Source organism: Pogona vitticeps, chromosome 3, assembly GCF_051106095.1.
Source record: "Pogona vitticeps strain Pit_001003342236 chromosome 3, PviZW2.1, whole genome shotgun sequence".
Classification (NCBI taxonomy): domain Eukaryota; kingdom Metazoa; phylum Chordata; class Lepidosauria; order Squamata; family Agamidae; genus Pogona; species Pogona vitticeps.
The window spans coordinates 107027748-107044498 of NC_135785.1; the positions used below are offsets into that span (position 1 = coordinate 107027748).

General features: G+C 40.6%; 1 protein-coding gene across 2 annotated transcripts in view; it reads right to left on the reverse strand.

Moving 5' to 3' along the window:
- The window catches only part of SH2D4B (SH2 domain containing 4B), a 149784-nt gene that overhangs the window by 23909 nt on the left and 109124 nt on the right, over nt 1-16751 (reverse strand). The window lies entirely within an intron of this gene.

Consider the following 16751-nt stretch of genomic DNA (forward strand, 5'->3'; position numbering starts at 1 on the left):
AGGAATGTTATGATACAGTGGCCTTGCTCAGTTTGGAGAGCTGGTTAACTGTTTTGCAGTGATATTAGTGAACTGCAGTTCAGGCTCCTTTTTATTTATTTATTTATTTGTTTGTTTGTTTGTTTGTTTGTTTGTTTGTTTGTTCGATTTTTTTAGAAGCACAATGTACATTTCAAGGGCTGTGTTTTCTACATCCTCCTTAATTATTTCAGGACTCTATAAATATAACATTTCATATCTTGACACTACTTCTAGAATGCCCAAGCCAAGATGACTAGTGGCTGGGGTGCTTGGGAAATTTTAGTGCAAACACAGGAAGCTTTCCCATAAGTGGGATTGGGATCACATGAATCCATGTGCACCAGAAGCTGCTTTTAGCGTCCCTGAAAATAGTTCCTTTTTAGCACCAAGGTGGCTTCCTGTCAAGAGTTAAGAGCAGATCTCTTGTGGTGAGAGAAGGGAAGAATTTAACTGCCCCAATGCATCTGCTGCCTCCTGTGACATAAAAACTATTTTGATTATAAGGAAAGGCAATAGGTGGAACTGAAAGCAAAGCATTTCATGCAAAGATGGGCAACCTCCAGAGTTCTAGGGTCTCCAAAGGACCATCCCTTGGAGGACCACATGCACCCCTGTAACACTTCCCTCTATTCTTACAAAGATTGAAGGAGGAACTGGAGTGGCCAAAACCTTTTTTAAAAAATTGGAAGGAAGCCTTCAAAACATGGTACGATTGCCCCTATGTTCTCTAGAACAGTGGTCCCCAACCTTGGGCCTTCAGCAGATGTTCTTGGACTTCAATTCCCAGAAATCCTGGCCAGCAGAGGTGGTGGTGAAGGCTTTTGGGAGTTGTAGTTCAATAACATCTGGAGGCCCAAGGTTGAGGACCACTGCTCTAGAAAGCCCAGAAGTGTTTTTTGAGGAAAATAAATGTTTTAAAGAACAAACAATTCAGAGTAGGAGAGCTAGGGGACACTGAGGTACTTGAGTCGCCCACTCCAGCTTTAGCAACATAAGTAGTTTGGGCAACCACTAGGCACAAGCTTTTGTGCCATTCTCTGGAGCATGCCTTATTGACATCCATGATTACTGCACATCCATGATTACTCCAGCTTATTTCTTTGGGTATGCCCAAAATTACTTCCTAGTCTATGGTAGATTACATTGCCTCAGGCTCTGCTGCTCTGAATGGTACACCAAATCTGCCACCCAAAGCAGCAATTTTGGAGTGATGTCTTAAAATGCCTCTGCATTCTGAAATCTTAGGCATTTCATGACCACTACAGAGTCAGGACTTAATCCTAAATCACTGCAGCAATCTGTGTACAAAGTGTTCCTAATGAATGGAGCCTTTGATTAAAAAGGAGCCATTAGAGGTTACTACAAAATAAACATTTGAACCAGTGGCATTGTTCCACAAGCATCAGAAAGTATGGAAAATATTTGATCATTGTGTGTGTGGGGGGGGGACTAATTACTAATGCACAGAAAATGGAGCCTTGTTTCTTCAGCTCTTTCTTAAGCACCTATGTACTTCATCAGCATTCATAAGAAACTACATTATCTCTAGAGCTGTGTCATTATGAGGAGGAAATGGCCTGAGAAAGGGAAAAGAAAAATGGAGAGGAAGAGGGAGAGCACATTTATCTGTATCTTCACTATGCATTTTTTTAAAAAAGTGTATCAAATAGTTGTGATATTTCTGCATCTTCCCTCTTTGAAGAAAAATTGTATAGCACAGTATATAATATATTGTTTTAAAAGTAAAAATTTAATCAGGAAAGAGATGCATAAATGCTCTCTATGTGTATAGAGATCGCCAGCCAAGAGGCTTTAGGTCTCATCCAGTCCACACTGCACTGTTATCTGGTCTGTAATGTCCCTGAGAAATTTTAATCAGAATTTCTTAAGTATCCCCTTAGTTTCACTCACAAACACCAGAAAAACTGTTACGAAAGGCAGAAAGAGGCACTCCTGGTCAGGTGAAATGAAAAAGATCTTTGTTCCAGACAACTGAGCTAATCATATTTTTAGCTGAGAGAGAACAATACACAGAACAAGAGAACAAGGTTATTTTTTTTCACAGCTCTTTCCTAAGTGTGAAACTGGTTATTAAACTAAAACATGTGGCCCACGACATACAGTGTTATGCACGCTTGTAAAGAAAATTATACAATTTGTGATGCTACCTTTATTATGCTTCATGTGAAGCTGTCAGAGCCTTTGTTTCAGCTAATTAGTTTGTGGAGAGGAAAGGAGCTCACTTTGTTTCCACAGTTTTTCTTCAGATGCTCATACATTTGGCAAAAATAATGCAAGAGAATTTGCCATGCTTCCCTTTACTAATTGAAACATGAACTTTCAGGCACCAGAACACAACAAGCTTCTCCCAACCCAGTGCCCTTCAAATGTGTTGGACTACAACACCCACGATTCCCAGGGATGATGAAAATTGCTGTTCACCACATCCAAAGGACACCAAATTAGGGAAGACAATCTTTTTTTTAAAGATACCACTCTATACTCATTATTTCTGCTATTTGGAGTTTACGATTTCCCTCAGCATTTGGCCAGGTCCCTTAATTATCCATGGCACTGTTCCCATCAATAGCTTTTTGAAGTAAGTCAGCCCCCTGTCCTAGTCCACAGGCCACGTCTGCTGGATACCACTAGATATCGCACTTCAGTGGCACCATGTTTTCATCCTTCCTCCTTCTCTCCCCGAGCAAACTGAGAGCTCAGCTTGCACAGGAATCAAATCTCAAGTACAGTACTCTGCCAGTCCTGTAATTAATCAATGGCTAGAGGAAGAATACATTTAACAGCTGGAGAAACATGAGATGCTGCCTACTGTTGGTTGATATGATTATTATGACATCAGTGACCTGTTCCTCTGGCAACAGTTAGAAAGGTTTCTGCTATTCAGCTGGACTTCCACTGTCTCCTCTGCCTTTCATCTGCAAGGTGAGAAACTTGTTCTCTCAATGCACCATTCGCCTTTCTCGTCGCAATCCCTTAACTAGACTTGGCAAGCCTTCGAGTGAAAAGTTGGGGTCGTTAGGGAGCTCAAAAGAGAATGAAGGAATAGCTTTCCTCTCCCCAGTTTCGCTCCTCTATATCTAGACAAGGCACTTTAGAAATACAAAGGAAAGGTATACTGGTAGGGATGAAAAGATAGGGGAGAACATCTGAAAGGAGAAAATGCTAGGTTTGAGTGAAAGAAGGCGCCATCAAAAAGTCTGAGGTAGATTTCTGGCGTCTTGATAATATCTAGTGTTGGGTAGGAAACGCCTGGATTGGGAGGATCAGGAGATGGCATTAAATCAAGGCCTTGTCTCTGAGCAGAGGACACAGGATAGGGGGACTACAGCTCTTTCTTCTGCTTTCTGGCTTACAATACTGGTGAGCTTTTCCACGTTGTGGAAAACTAGAAGCCAAAAGAAGCACCCCTAAACTGACTTAATGGAATGCTTGGATTTTTAGGCAGTATTTCCTCTCTTTTTTTCTAAATATGCTTCAGATCTCTGCTCCTTGATTCCCAAGTATATAGAGACATGTTGCAGCTGTTTCATTTTACATTTTTAGAAGTTAGTATTCCTGCACTAACTTTGGGCACACATATCTCCAGATGTGGGAATTGCCCTCAGGATTAGGTTCCACTTCTAGCTCCAGCTAGGCCCTTATGCTAGGTAGTTTCATGTGTGATACAACTCAGATGGTATGTTCTTTGCTTGAAGAATGGGACAGAGGGGTCTCAGTGTCAGTCTCTGTATTGGTGAAGCATAGTATAAATACTAGAAGGCCCCTCCTGTCTTCCATTTCATTTCCAAACCTTATGAGACACTCTGGTCCAGAGCAGCTTCATTTGCCACTAGATTTAAGCAGCATTTTTGGCTGTGATGGGGGGGGGGAGATTTGATCAGGACAACCAGTGTGGCCTGCCAGCCCAAAAAAGGTGTCCACTCTGTTTTTATATAAATTATATTAATTTACACTGGGCACAAGATTACCCGGACGTCTGTGGCTGAAACCAAAGATCTTTGACGCCAACAGGATTTCACTTTGGTGTTCGGTAACTGTGAACCTAAGAGACATGAAAATAATATCCTTAGCTCTTACAAACTCTGAGAAGTTTCATCTAGGAACCCCTGCTGAGAACAGTACATTTCCAAACATTTTATCCTTGGGGATATATTAAAGTATTATGAATGTTCGCCTCTGTAGCTGTCTTCTCACACTACAGGGTGGCGTTATTGCTCAGCAGTGTTGCACCATGATGGATTAACTCAGCAGAACCATGTTTGTGATATAAACTGAGTCACCATGTAGTGACTCATGGATCTTTTCCCCTATAAGGCTTTGATATAACCCTTCAGGGATCTCACAGAGTTCACTGTCACTAGTGTATTGAACATGAAAAGGAGTTACATATGTTCTTCTCACCCCATCCCAGTCAAGACATTTTGAATTAATAAGAAGACTAGGCTTCAAGTGTCTTCAGCATTTTTCTTTAATTTGCACCAAATTTCCTTTGAACAAATGATTCACAGGCTGAAATATTTCAACAAAGTCAGGATGAATAAAAGATGCGGGGGGGAAGGATTAAAAAATGAACAGATTCTAGTTCTATCTCAGCAATGATTCTGTAGGCTTGAATTCTTTCTTTTCATGTACCTTGCAAACAATTTGTATATTGTGTAAAACTAAATAAATGAATGACTAAATTCCCGAAATTGAATGCAGCCTAAATCAAACTGGAAGAATATACTTTTTAATATCTTTCTGTCAAAATGTTCTAACAATGTGGGAAGGGACATAACATTTCTATGCCCTGTACAACAGCTGTAACACTACTGGTACAGAGTGGAACAAGGTTTAAATTATGATTAGAGATGGGGATGCTCGTATTCATATATGAATACAAACATCCCTGCACAGTTGGACTTAACAAAGGGCTGGCCCCAGGGGCCGGATCATCCACTCGTGTGTCCGGGGCCAACGGCAGCCTAACTCATCTTTCCAATCATTCCTGGAGTGCTGCTCTCTTCCCGCTCAGCTGGCCACTCAGCTGCCGTGCAGGGAAACTTGTCCTCTCACTCGCTGCCTGGAGTGGTTAGGCGAGCGGGAAGAGAGCGGTGCTCTGGGAGCAATTGGAAGGATGAGCGCCTCCGGGCCGCCACTGAAGTAGCTTATCCGTGACAATATTGTCACGGATAAGCTACTCAATAGATAGCTAATTGTGATTATAATAGGATCATTAAAATAAGAGGAACTTAGTTTAAACATGCCTATGCAAATCCTATTGAAGTCTAGATCCAACCCATGACAGTCAGCTCCCATCAGCACTAGCCAGATTAGTCAATGGTGAGTGATGGTGGGAGAGGCACTCCAATAGCATCTGGAGGACCACACATTCCCTGGCTTGGTATGTGTCATCAAGTTGCATCCAACTTATAGCAACCCTAATAGGATTTTCAAGGTTTATGAGATATTTAGAGAATAGTTTTACCATTGTCATCTACAGAGTTTCCATAGCCAAGCAGAGTTTTGAACCTGGTCTCCTGAGTCCGAATCTGCACTTTGTCCGCTACATCACAGCAGATCTCACACAACACCGGCTCTCCCTATCATTGCACTAAAAACATATTTAGCCATTGTTAGAGCATATGGAGAGAGCCATACAACACATTAAATTATGGTAATTTGTTCAGATCTTTTAACAAACTATAAATAGCACAGGGATGGGGAACATTTGTTCCTTCAGATCATTTAGAGTACAATTCCAACAGTCCTTTACCATTGGCCACACTGGGTAAGGTTTCTAGGAGGTGAAATCTGAGACATATGAAAGGTCATATGCTCTCCACTCCTGGATACAGGTTTCTCAAGGTATAGGCCACTACATAGGGTGGGAAGCAAAGGACTGATATTTTAAAGGTCCAAGAAGCTGTATTTAGGCATCAAAAGAAAATACAGAAGAGAAAAGTGATGGGCATGAAGCAATATTTGCCCACACAATTTTCAATGTCTCCCCAATAAAAATCTACTTCAATTTTTTATTTATGCCCTCACGCGAATAGAATTTTAACTTTCATGAGCATGTGCAATGCAATTAGAGCTATATAGTACATTAGGGCAGAAATAAACCTTACAGACAGCCCTGGAATTGTCTGATGAAAGTGGTAAAGTGTACAACAGGATATTTTCTTATCTCCAAGGACATGCAAATTAGTCTACCTAGTTTTATGACTGGTCTTCAGAATTTAACATAGGGTGGGGGAACGAATGTGCTTTCAACTATTACCAGAGGATGTTTATAGTGTGTCTTTCTGCCCTCAGACAAATATCATCCCAATGCACAACGACAATACATGCCCAAACTGTAAAATATACAGTCCTTGTACTTCTCATATTTAAATCCATGAAAATTCTGAGATCATTATAGATGCCCCAGCCCTTGCATGCACACTTCCACTGATAATTATGCACCCAATACCAGTAATATTTTGCTCCTGTCAGTTATATTTCAGTAAAATCCCAACCCTAAGGGACATTTTGCATTGGCCTCAGAAATGTTATGACAATCAGACAGCCATATGAATCAACAGTAATTACTCTTAAGAAGCAGCTCAAAGAAGCAGCATTGTCATAGGGTTTCCTGAGCAGGTGCCATACTAATACAACTTTGCTCTTTCTGCTTAACACTCCAAGGACTTTTGGATGTCTTAATCCAGAAGAAAGAACCTGCCACACAGGTAGCAGTAGCCTTAGCTCAACTGAGATGATGGTTACAGGTGGCAAAGAATGGAAGGGCAACAATATCAACCTCCTATTAAGGTTAATTGGGCAGTCTGATAGGAGAGAAATATGGTGACTGATAAGCTACTCAACTGACAGGCTAATTCCTTCCTTCCTTCCTTCCTTCCTTCCTTCCTTCCTTCCTTCCTTCCTTCCTTCCTTCAAGTGACAACTGACATTGAACTGTGCCCTCCATGCTTTCATTCCAATTTGTTCTTAATGAGAAAATAACAAACGGCTCTTTGGAAAACCCTAGCGAGTGTCAGGTTCAGTTTGGCTGTCAAGAAGAAAACAAGAAGACAACAAGTGATTCCGAAGCCTGAATATGTAACTACATGAGACATAAGAAATTGGAGACACTTTAATATAAAAATATCACACACAAAAAAGGTGTCATGAAGGTTCAAGAAAAGTATGGAGGATAGGCCATTTAGGATGTACTGTAAGGAAATGGAAGGAACCTGGGAATTGTAGTCATGCAAAAATGGAGTCTGTTATGTTCTGTGTAAGATGAATTTAAAAGAGATGTTTTTCAGGAGCTTGTTGTGCAGAGTTGTTTGCCTAATTCACAAGGTCGGACAGTCCAGGAAAAAAAGACGAAACAACAAATCACTAGGAAAGGATAAGGCACTTGAAGCTTGGATCATGAGAATTTTGGGCAGTGATTGTAGTGTTCTGAATTACGCCTACTGGGACTTAATTGGTTGACAGCTTGAAAGTGTAATGAAGAAAGAGGTCCTAAAGAGTTGCAAAATTTGTGGATTTGTGTATGTGTAGAACGGTCCATGAATGCTGTGGAATGTGAGACAGAAAGGCTTGCTTTTCTTTAGAAAGAAGAAGGGGAGGAACAGTCGTTTCTAGATGCCAACATGTAGAGCAAATATGTTTACCCAGCTGTTTTTATTTTAATTAGAAATTGTAAGGTTATTTGAACATTGTAATAGACTGGAAATGCTCAGTGCTTATGCTTTAAAGCTACAACTGTATGCTAATGAATTTATTTTCTTTTCTTAATAAAACAAATATAATTCTTCAACAAAGGACTAGTCTTTTGCTACAGCAGGACTATATCTAAATCCAGTGTGGATGAAAGAAAGGTCAATGGTTGTTACTGTGAGTTAAAAGGTCCTACTGTTCTACTTTGCAAAGCTGGTGTGCTTTCTAAGGAGGCACATAGTCTATGGTTTATTGCTTTAGAAGCAATCAAAGGTTCATCATAGGCATCCTTCAGTCTCGAGAGACTATGGTATGATCAAAGGTTACATTGAAGGTTCAGGCTTTTCTAAGGGAATTATTATGCACTTCTGAGGCCTAGAGGACCTCCCTCAGGAAATAAAGGTGGCAGTTTTGTGCCCAGAGGGACTCCCTGACTGAGATCTTTGTCTCTTTAGGGAGACAGGATCACACAGATATGATTCCTGCAAATGAAAAGCTGCCATCCCTGGGAGATGGCTATGGTAAAATCCATCTCTCTCCGGGTGTTTTTAAAGGTGGAAATGACCTTTTAAAACAGGGCAGCACTCTCTCTCCCTACTTCAGCCATGACCACCACATGCAGTGCAAATAGTCCCAGGAAGCTTCTGCCATCAATGATTCCCTGCTCCTGCCTTCAAGCATTTCTGATGAAGGCAAGAACATGAAAGCAGAAGCCAACTGAGAACTGTCAATAACCATGCACAGGTACTATGACATGAGATGCTCCATGTACTCAGTACTGTTAAAGACAATTGGTGTGTACTACCACACCACAAGGTAGAATATTGTACTGTTCACAAGGACATTGAGGCACGGTGGCTCCTGCACAAGTGATCCCTGTGGCTCACATACCAAGAAACAAGTGTTTCACATGTTTGTTTGCTTTCTTGCTTGTTTGTTTGTTTTGGAAGAGGTTTCAGCAACTAGATTTTTGCTCTGGAAAGCTAAATAAGTAGAAATCAGTTTAGTTTTGGCTGCGCTTTTGTTCTGTTTGAGTTAAGAGAGGTTATCTTCCCTATAACTGAGAAAAGTGTATCTGTGTTGCCTGCACCCATCCACATTGCGCACTAGAGCCCACCTTGATTTATACAAAGGAGCTCTGGCAAAGGAACCCTGCAGCCATTAGCACCTCTTGCTAAGCACTCGGGACAGGATTTTTGGACTACAGACTCATACAGACTCTCTATTCTGGGTGATCCACCTGACAGGTAGGCAGACAGACACCAAAATGTAGCTCACCTCGGAACAAGGCCTAAACTGGAAGACTTTGCTGCGTAGCGACACTTAGCTTCCTGCTCAGAACGAAAGCTCCAAGCCAGCACCCGGGCAGGAATGGGAATCCAAAAATCCCAGTCCTATTGAGTGTTCACTGGGCCCATTGTAAATTGATTTTATTTATTTATTTATTTATTTATTTTATATCCCGCCTATCTAGTCTCATTGAGTCCACTCTAGGCGGCTTACAGCAAGCACAATACAATATATTAAAACAATTTTAAATAGGGGAAAAACTTTAGACAAGATGGGACAAACACAGGGGAAAAAGAGGGAAGATTAGGAGTTGGCTGAGGGGAAGGCCCACAGAAACATCAGTGTTTTTAATTGATTTTTAAAAATACCCAGCGAGGGAGCCGCGCGAATGTCAGGGGGAAGGTTATTCCAGAGGCGAGGAACCATCGCCGAGAAGGCCTGATTTCTCGTCTTTTCTTTCCGGGCCTCCCTCGGCGTTAGGCTCCTCAGCCTCACCTCCTGACTCGCGCAAGTGACACGGGTAGAACTTGGTGGAAATTATCATAATCTTGACTCTGCCTTTGTTCTAATTGCAGACTTTCCTCTCCTCATATCACCAGCTTCTAGTTGACCCCACCACATTACAGACACAATTCTGCACTCCCATTCACTTATCCAATGCAACCATTTCTTCTCCCATTTTGGTATAGCCGGAGTCTCACTCTTGAGTCATCAAGTTCTTTGAAACCATTGTTAAGGGTCTTATAACACAATAGTGCAAATATCAGGTTGTTCCTTCCAATCGAACCATACATGAAACCACTTCACAGACATCAGAGTGAGTCTGGGGATTACACTCTTATGCATGAACCTTCTTAGCAGGAATGTTCCTCCTGATCCATCCAATTTTAGTCTCTACAATTAGAGAACATAGAAGGAGCTTCCTGAAGATTGTGAATACACATCCGGGCATCCGATAGGAAATTACAGCACCCTCTGGCTGATCCTTCCAGTCCTGAAGCACCACTGGATTGCTTCCAACACAAACAACGAAGAAGAAATTTCTACAGCTAGTTGCTCATATACAGACTAACCTATCCATCCCTACTTGTTTGATGAAGCTACCTTTACGATTGCTTACCTGTGCCCTTCCTAGATCCAACAGCAGCTTACTACTAGCCTGCAAAGCTAGGAAAGAGCTGGAGAGTGCTATTGCACTCTAGAGCCAGAAAACCATTTAATCTGAATTATTAAATTTCAGTGACATGACTGGTGGGGAGGGGGAATCATTGCTGAAATTAGGATATGAATTTTGTATGCGGCCTAACCAGGATACTATATCATTCTGGCTTACAGTACTTCAGAAGATCATGTGCTATAATGTCAATTATCCAAATTGACTAGCGGTCCTAAAATACACTTTAAAAATGCATTGCAAAATGCAGCCTATTCTTAATTACAAAACCAGGAACAAAACATTAAAACCAGAAGACATTGAAATCATAGCAAGTCTCCTAAGGCAGTGGTTCTTAACCTTTGTTACTCAGATGCTTTTGAACTGCAACTCCCAGAAACCCCAGTCAGCACAGTTGGTGGTGAAGGCTTCTGGGAGTTGCAGTCCAAAACTCCTGAGTAACCCAAGGTTAAGAACCACTGTCCTAAGGCACTGTAAGAAGGAACGACTTCCACACACAATTTGATGCATAGCAGCAAATTCAATGTCTTCACACAATGTACATTAAACAGAGAGCAACTGGACCAGACTAAATGGGACTCCATTCATATGACACTTGTTTGTGTGTGTGTGTGTTCACACTTTAATATCCTCATGTAAAATACATTAGGCCAAGCTCAACCTAATGTCAAGGACCTATGTGGAATTAATGTGTCTTGCACTGTGCCAGAAATGGGAAATTACTTAGTGGCCAAAATCGCCTGCCTAGTTATAACGGTATAACACAATTGGTGTAATTTTGGGAGGTGAATTGCCTTAAGTTAAGAAACCATTATAGACATTATCTCTTGCATACTGAGTTGTGCAGCTCAGTGCACAAAAGGTAATATAGTGATTTCCTAACTGCAGGCTATTTTCCTCTCTAAGTTATGCTGTTGGTGTAGCTATTCAAGAACATTTTCACAGGTTTTTTTAAAAACATTTCCCACTCTTTCCCCACATCCAAAGGCTCCCAAAAGGGAGCATTAGGGAGCCTCAGAACCTAAAAGGAGGGGGATGAGAAACATTTAATGTAATGCTTTCAGTGGCCAATCTAGGTTAAGTCAGCACAAAATTCATGTAACCTATGGATTACTCAAAAGGACTTTGTCCAACATTGTGCAATGTTTGAAGCATCATTAGAAATGCTTATGGTTGTTCAAACATTAGGACCGATTCAAGTGGCATGACAAGTGAACTAATTTTTGTTGAGAATCAGAAGTGGCCATCTACTTTATAAAAGTTCATTAGCATGGGATATCCATAATTAAGAAACTCAGGTGAAAAATGGAGACACATCCAAGCTCCAGTCCAGTTTCCAGACACATGGCTCCATATCCCACACAATTTGGCACATGTAAAACATGACATAGGAAAATTGCTTGGACTTTCTCTATGACCTGGTTGAATGCATTGATCCAAATGGGAATATCATATAATAACTGAACTACAAGTTTAGCTCTGAATGCGTGGAAATCTGGAAATACTTTGAATATGCCTTATAAAATTGTGTGCTAATTCCCTGAAAGTATATGGCAAAATGTCCCCTTTCTGGGGGACTAGCACTCCATCACTTTTTTAAAAACAAACCTTTACCTTTTCTTATTCCTTTTATATGGGCTGAGAATTTTAGCTGACCTGCACTTCTCCTCTACCCACTGAAATACAATGCATCCTGTGCTGAAGCTCCTCCTGGCAAGCCATGGTCAGGAAATTGTTCTTTCCCTCCTTGAAAGGCCTTTTATAAAGACCAATATTTCAGCCCCTACAGTCTTATTTCTTTCCAAATAAATAAAAGCAATGTGGGGGCATCAATTCTCTTGTAACATAAGCAAGATTGGTATTTTCAGTGTATGTGAACTATTTTAAATTTGGACTAACTTGTGGCCATCTATTTCTGAATGGGGAAGCAAAAGAGTTTTATTTTAATAAAAAAAACATACCCCCAAAACTGGTTGTCCAAACTTTCCCATTTGTGGCACAGTGCAAGAGCCGACTGTTTCCTACAGTTGTCCCTAATTTAGTGCTGCTCTGAAGTTCAAAAGTTTCAAAGTTAATTATTTTTTGCTTGGGCTGTTCCCATTTTTAGAATCAGCTTATAGAATGCTGATTTGCTCCCCTGAACAATATCATAGTTTTACTCTCCTACATCTATAATCACCAATTTATGGTTGCTCAGTCCCCATTTTCCACTTTCTTCATCATTGTGCACTTGCTTCATTTCTGATTTTCCCCCTCTTCCCCATCCACCTTGTATTTGTCTTTCATAGTACTAGTGAAAAATGACAAAAAGAAATTGGAGAAATGTAATTAGCATGCATACTTCTAGTAACAGCTGCCTTGAGCAGAACAGTGATGAGGGAAACCGAATTTCCTTCCTGCCACAGTCACAACACAGAGAGTCTTGCCAAAGTTGCTGTTTGCTTGGGGAGAAAAGCTACCACAGTGCCAGCAGGAGCTACCCTTGAAATATGGATTATTTGAATGAAAATTTTGCTTAGGTTCATTTTTTATAAGAATTTGCCCAAATGCAAAAATTACTTCATATTTAGAGTGCAGAGAATTTGAGATCAATGGAAGATATTAAACATGGGAGAAAAGAAAAGCTGAGATATTTATCCAACCATGAGTTAAGGTTGCCATTTCTTTTCTTCTGAGAGGCTCCTCATTTTTAACATTTATATGGAAAGGAAGTACTGTACACATGATCATTCCATATCAGAAATAGCTAGGTTTGACTAGTACAAATGGGGATGGAGGAGGGGGCAGGAGAAGAATTATCAGTTCGTTTTTGAAAAACTCTAAAATGAGCATATTCAAATGACATATTCAAGGTGGAAATTAAGAGGTTCCAAAACATTTGTGGAAGAAAGATAGATTTCTCCCTATGCGCCCATTTTGGAGATTTTTCTTTCTTTCTTTCTTTCTTTCTTTCTTTCTTTCTTTCTTTCTTTCTTTCTTTCTTTCTTTCTTTCTTTCTTTCTTTCTTTCTGTCAGAACAGTGGCAGGTACAGAAAGAGTTCAGTTCCCCCATCCTGTCCCAGACAGGAAGCTGCTCAGCCTTTTCTGGAGTCACTATTTACTTTTTGGTCAAAAAGCCATATGTAATCATACCTATGAACGGGATGGATATTATAGAAAGGCCCTCAAAGCATTCAGACCTGGTGTTGAAGCATCAGGATCTGTAGTTAAACTAAATTTCAAAGACGGAGGCTGCAAACTTAAAGAATCACCTTAAGATATCTTGCTGCAAGTTTCATCTCAAGGATGCAGAAGCATTTGTATTTCCTCATTTATAAAGAAAAAGGAATACTGGTAACTCAATTAATTCTCCATTGTCTTACCTTGTAAAATGTGGTTCCTCATCGGATACATAGAATCTCCAACCTTAAGTGCACACTTCAAACTCAAATATAGTCATGACCAAAAATATTGGCACCCTTGCAATTCTGTCAGAAAATGCAACCCTTCTCTCAGAAAATTGTTGCAGTTGCAAATGTTTTGGTACTCACGTGTTCATTTCTTTGGTTTGTGTTGGAACAACACACACACACAAAAACCAAAGAAGAAAAGTCAAAACTGATACAATCCCACACAGAAACCCCAAAATGCATTCAACATGCCCCCATGTTCCAGCATATCAATAGACAATGTAAATTATGGTTTTGCTCTGTTTTTAAGCTGCTTTGTATCAAATATGCAGAAGCGAACTTGGTCCAAAACAATCAGGTGAAAATTATACTCTTAAGACTGACATCACCCCCCCCCAACATTAAAGACAAATTTGTATATATTTTTTCCCTTCAGAAACTACTTTTCAATTAAAGATTAAGTAGCTCCAGGGGATTTGAAAAGGATTTTTCCCTTGGTTTTCTAAATCACTTGAGCTAAATTGAGAACTTTCTAATTAACAAAGTTAACTTAATATTTATCTAGTTGCATTTGATGTATTTACATATTGATTTTACTTAATGGGTGCTAGAATAGGATTTGTCTTTCTAACACTGAGAAAGTGATAATTAGACATAGTAGCAGTTGGAGAAGTGAAGAAATGAAGCTTTATTAATGGGGCAATCTTGTCTTTGCAAAGATTTCAGCAGACTCCAGGTCACATTACTTATATTTCCTTCATTGTCCTCACATTGTAGATCATTGAGACCTTTCTTCTGTCCTGGGATAAGGAACATACAGCCCACCAAATGGAGCTGAAGCACAACTCCCATCATACAACATGGACTGTGCTGGGCTAGGGATCATGGATGTTCCAGTGCGGCCATGTCTAATAGGCCACATTTTAGCTATCCCCATCTTTTGGCATGGATAAAATGTGTGCCATCCAATGACATCCAACCTATTCCTACTTTTCATTAAATGGAGACAAGGGGAGGGGTGTTGCTTAAGCAGGGAGATGGCATTTGGTCACTAATGGATGGGACTGCATGCCTTGCAGAAGACCAGGTTCACAGCTTGGCATAGCTATTGCTAGATGTGATCTTCGTCTTGGCTGCACACATGACACAGGTGGCATAAATCACCTTCCACTAAAGCAAAAAAGTGTGCTGCTTATATACCACCTCATAGCGCTGAAAGCACTCTCTGGGCGGTTTACAAATTAATTATACAGGCTACACCTTGCCCCCCCCCCCAGCAAGCTGGGTACTCGCTTTACTGGTTGGTGCCACCAGACACTTCCCCTCTAAAAAGGGCCTCATCACACTTATAGATAACATCCTGGTTAGGCTCTGGTAACATCCAGGTTAAGCTACTGTAGCATATTGTGTGTAGGATGCCTTCACAGATGCTTTGGATGGATGAATGTATTGTTTGTTTGCTTGTTTGCTTGTTTGCTTGTTTGCTTGTTTGCTTGTTTGCTTGTTTGCTTGTTTGATTGATTGATTGATTGATTGATTGATTGATTGATTGATTGATTGATTGATTGATTGATTGATTGATTGATTAGGGGCAGCAATTTCCATGATCCTTCACTGTTGACTAGAATGGCTGAGGCTGCTGGGGATTGTAAACAAAATAAATAAATAAAAACAACAGACAAAATAACAACATCAGCAATGAAAAACCACTTCTTTTGGAGCACCACAGTTGTCTATCCCTGACTTAAACCATTTCGTATCCTCAGGCCATCCTCACCCACATTGGTTGTTGTGTCCTCCTGCACTAGAAACACACTAAGAAACATTCCTGTTCCCTTTCAGTTTTGTCTGAGCAGCTATTCAAAATGTTGACATGCCTCCCGATCCTTTGGTTGGGTTTTCCTTTGACCTGGTTCTTCAGTCCTACCTCCTGTTTTGCCCTTCAGTCCTGACTTCTCACTTCTTCCTCAGTTCTGCCTCCTCGTGTGTGTGTGTTAGCTCCTCAGTCCTGTCTATGGGTTTTGTCCTTGGCTACTGGTTCCAGACGTGTCACAGTTTGCTGCATATAACCTAGCCCTGTCCCTGTTGTTTGGTTTGATGGAAAGCTACTAGCTTATTGTTTCTTATTATGATTGTGCCTATGATGTATTTTGAATGCACTTTTGCAAGCTGCTGCTTTGCAAGCTCAAATTCTGGAAAACTAGTGTAATTTTAAAGAAAGAAATACAGCCAGCTGTCAGCTGAGTGTTCAGCCACACATGAGATTGTTCCCCAATAAATAAATACAGAAGGCCTGGGATCCTGGAAGATGTTGTTTCTGCCCTCTCTCAGGTGTTGGGCTACCGTCACAGTGGAGGGAATTGCTAGAGCCTAAGGATGCCACTGTGCCCCATCATCTCTCTGTTGTGTGTGGACTTCTTTTCTGTTTTTCTTCTAACTTTGGGCGGTTGATATTTTCATTGCAGGTAAAAAGTGCAAGCCACGGAGACGTCAGGGTTGGAAACAGTGCTGAGATCTTCCAGATGTCTTGAGGGATGTGACAGCCAGAGCTTACCAAATTTATATTTCTTATAGGATTCCAGTTTCTTACCTTACTCCTCTACTCTGCAAATAAACCCCCAGTTTTGGGTATAGAATACCTAATAGAAAGCTACCACAACAAGACAGCCTGATTTCTTTATTTTCTAATCTCAGCCTGCTGTTTCTCTCTTGTAATGTCAGTAGGTTAAGTGTTGCCTCCCACTGCTTCTTGAGTGGCAACATTTTGCAGTCTGATCTTTCTACATATTTCAGTGTAATCGCGTGCATTTCCTTCCTATGATTGCGGAGGGCGAGCAACCCCACTGAGAGCCAGTTCATGAACACAATTTTGCCTTGACAAGCCTCAGAAATATCATAATTCTGAAGGCATTTTCAGATTGACAGCTTCAGTGGCTTCTGCCTAAAGGCTGAATCAATAAAACTGAAGTCTCTGTACTTAGCAAAGTGAGGAGCAGGGTCAGTAAGAGGACTGTTTGCAGAAAAAGAAAGTTGCCTGTAGGGTCAGCCTTGAAGGAAATATTCCTTTTTGAGTGAAATGAGAAATGTAAAAATTGACTAATTAAACTTCCATATTTAGGGATGTGATTTGCTATACCTCATACTGAGCTCTCACAGAACTAAGC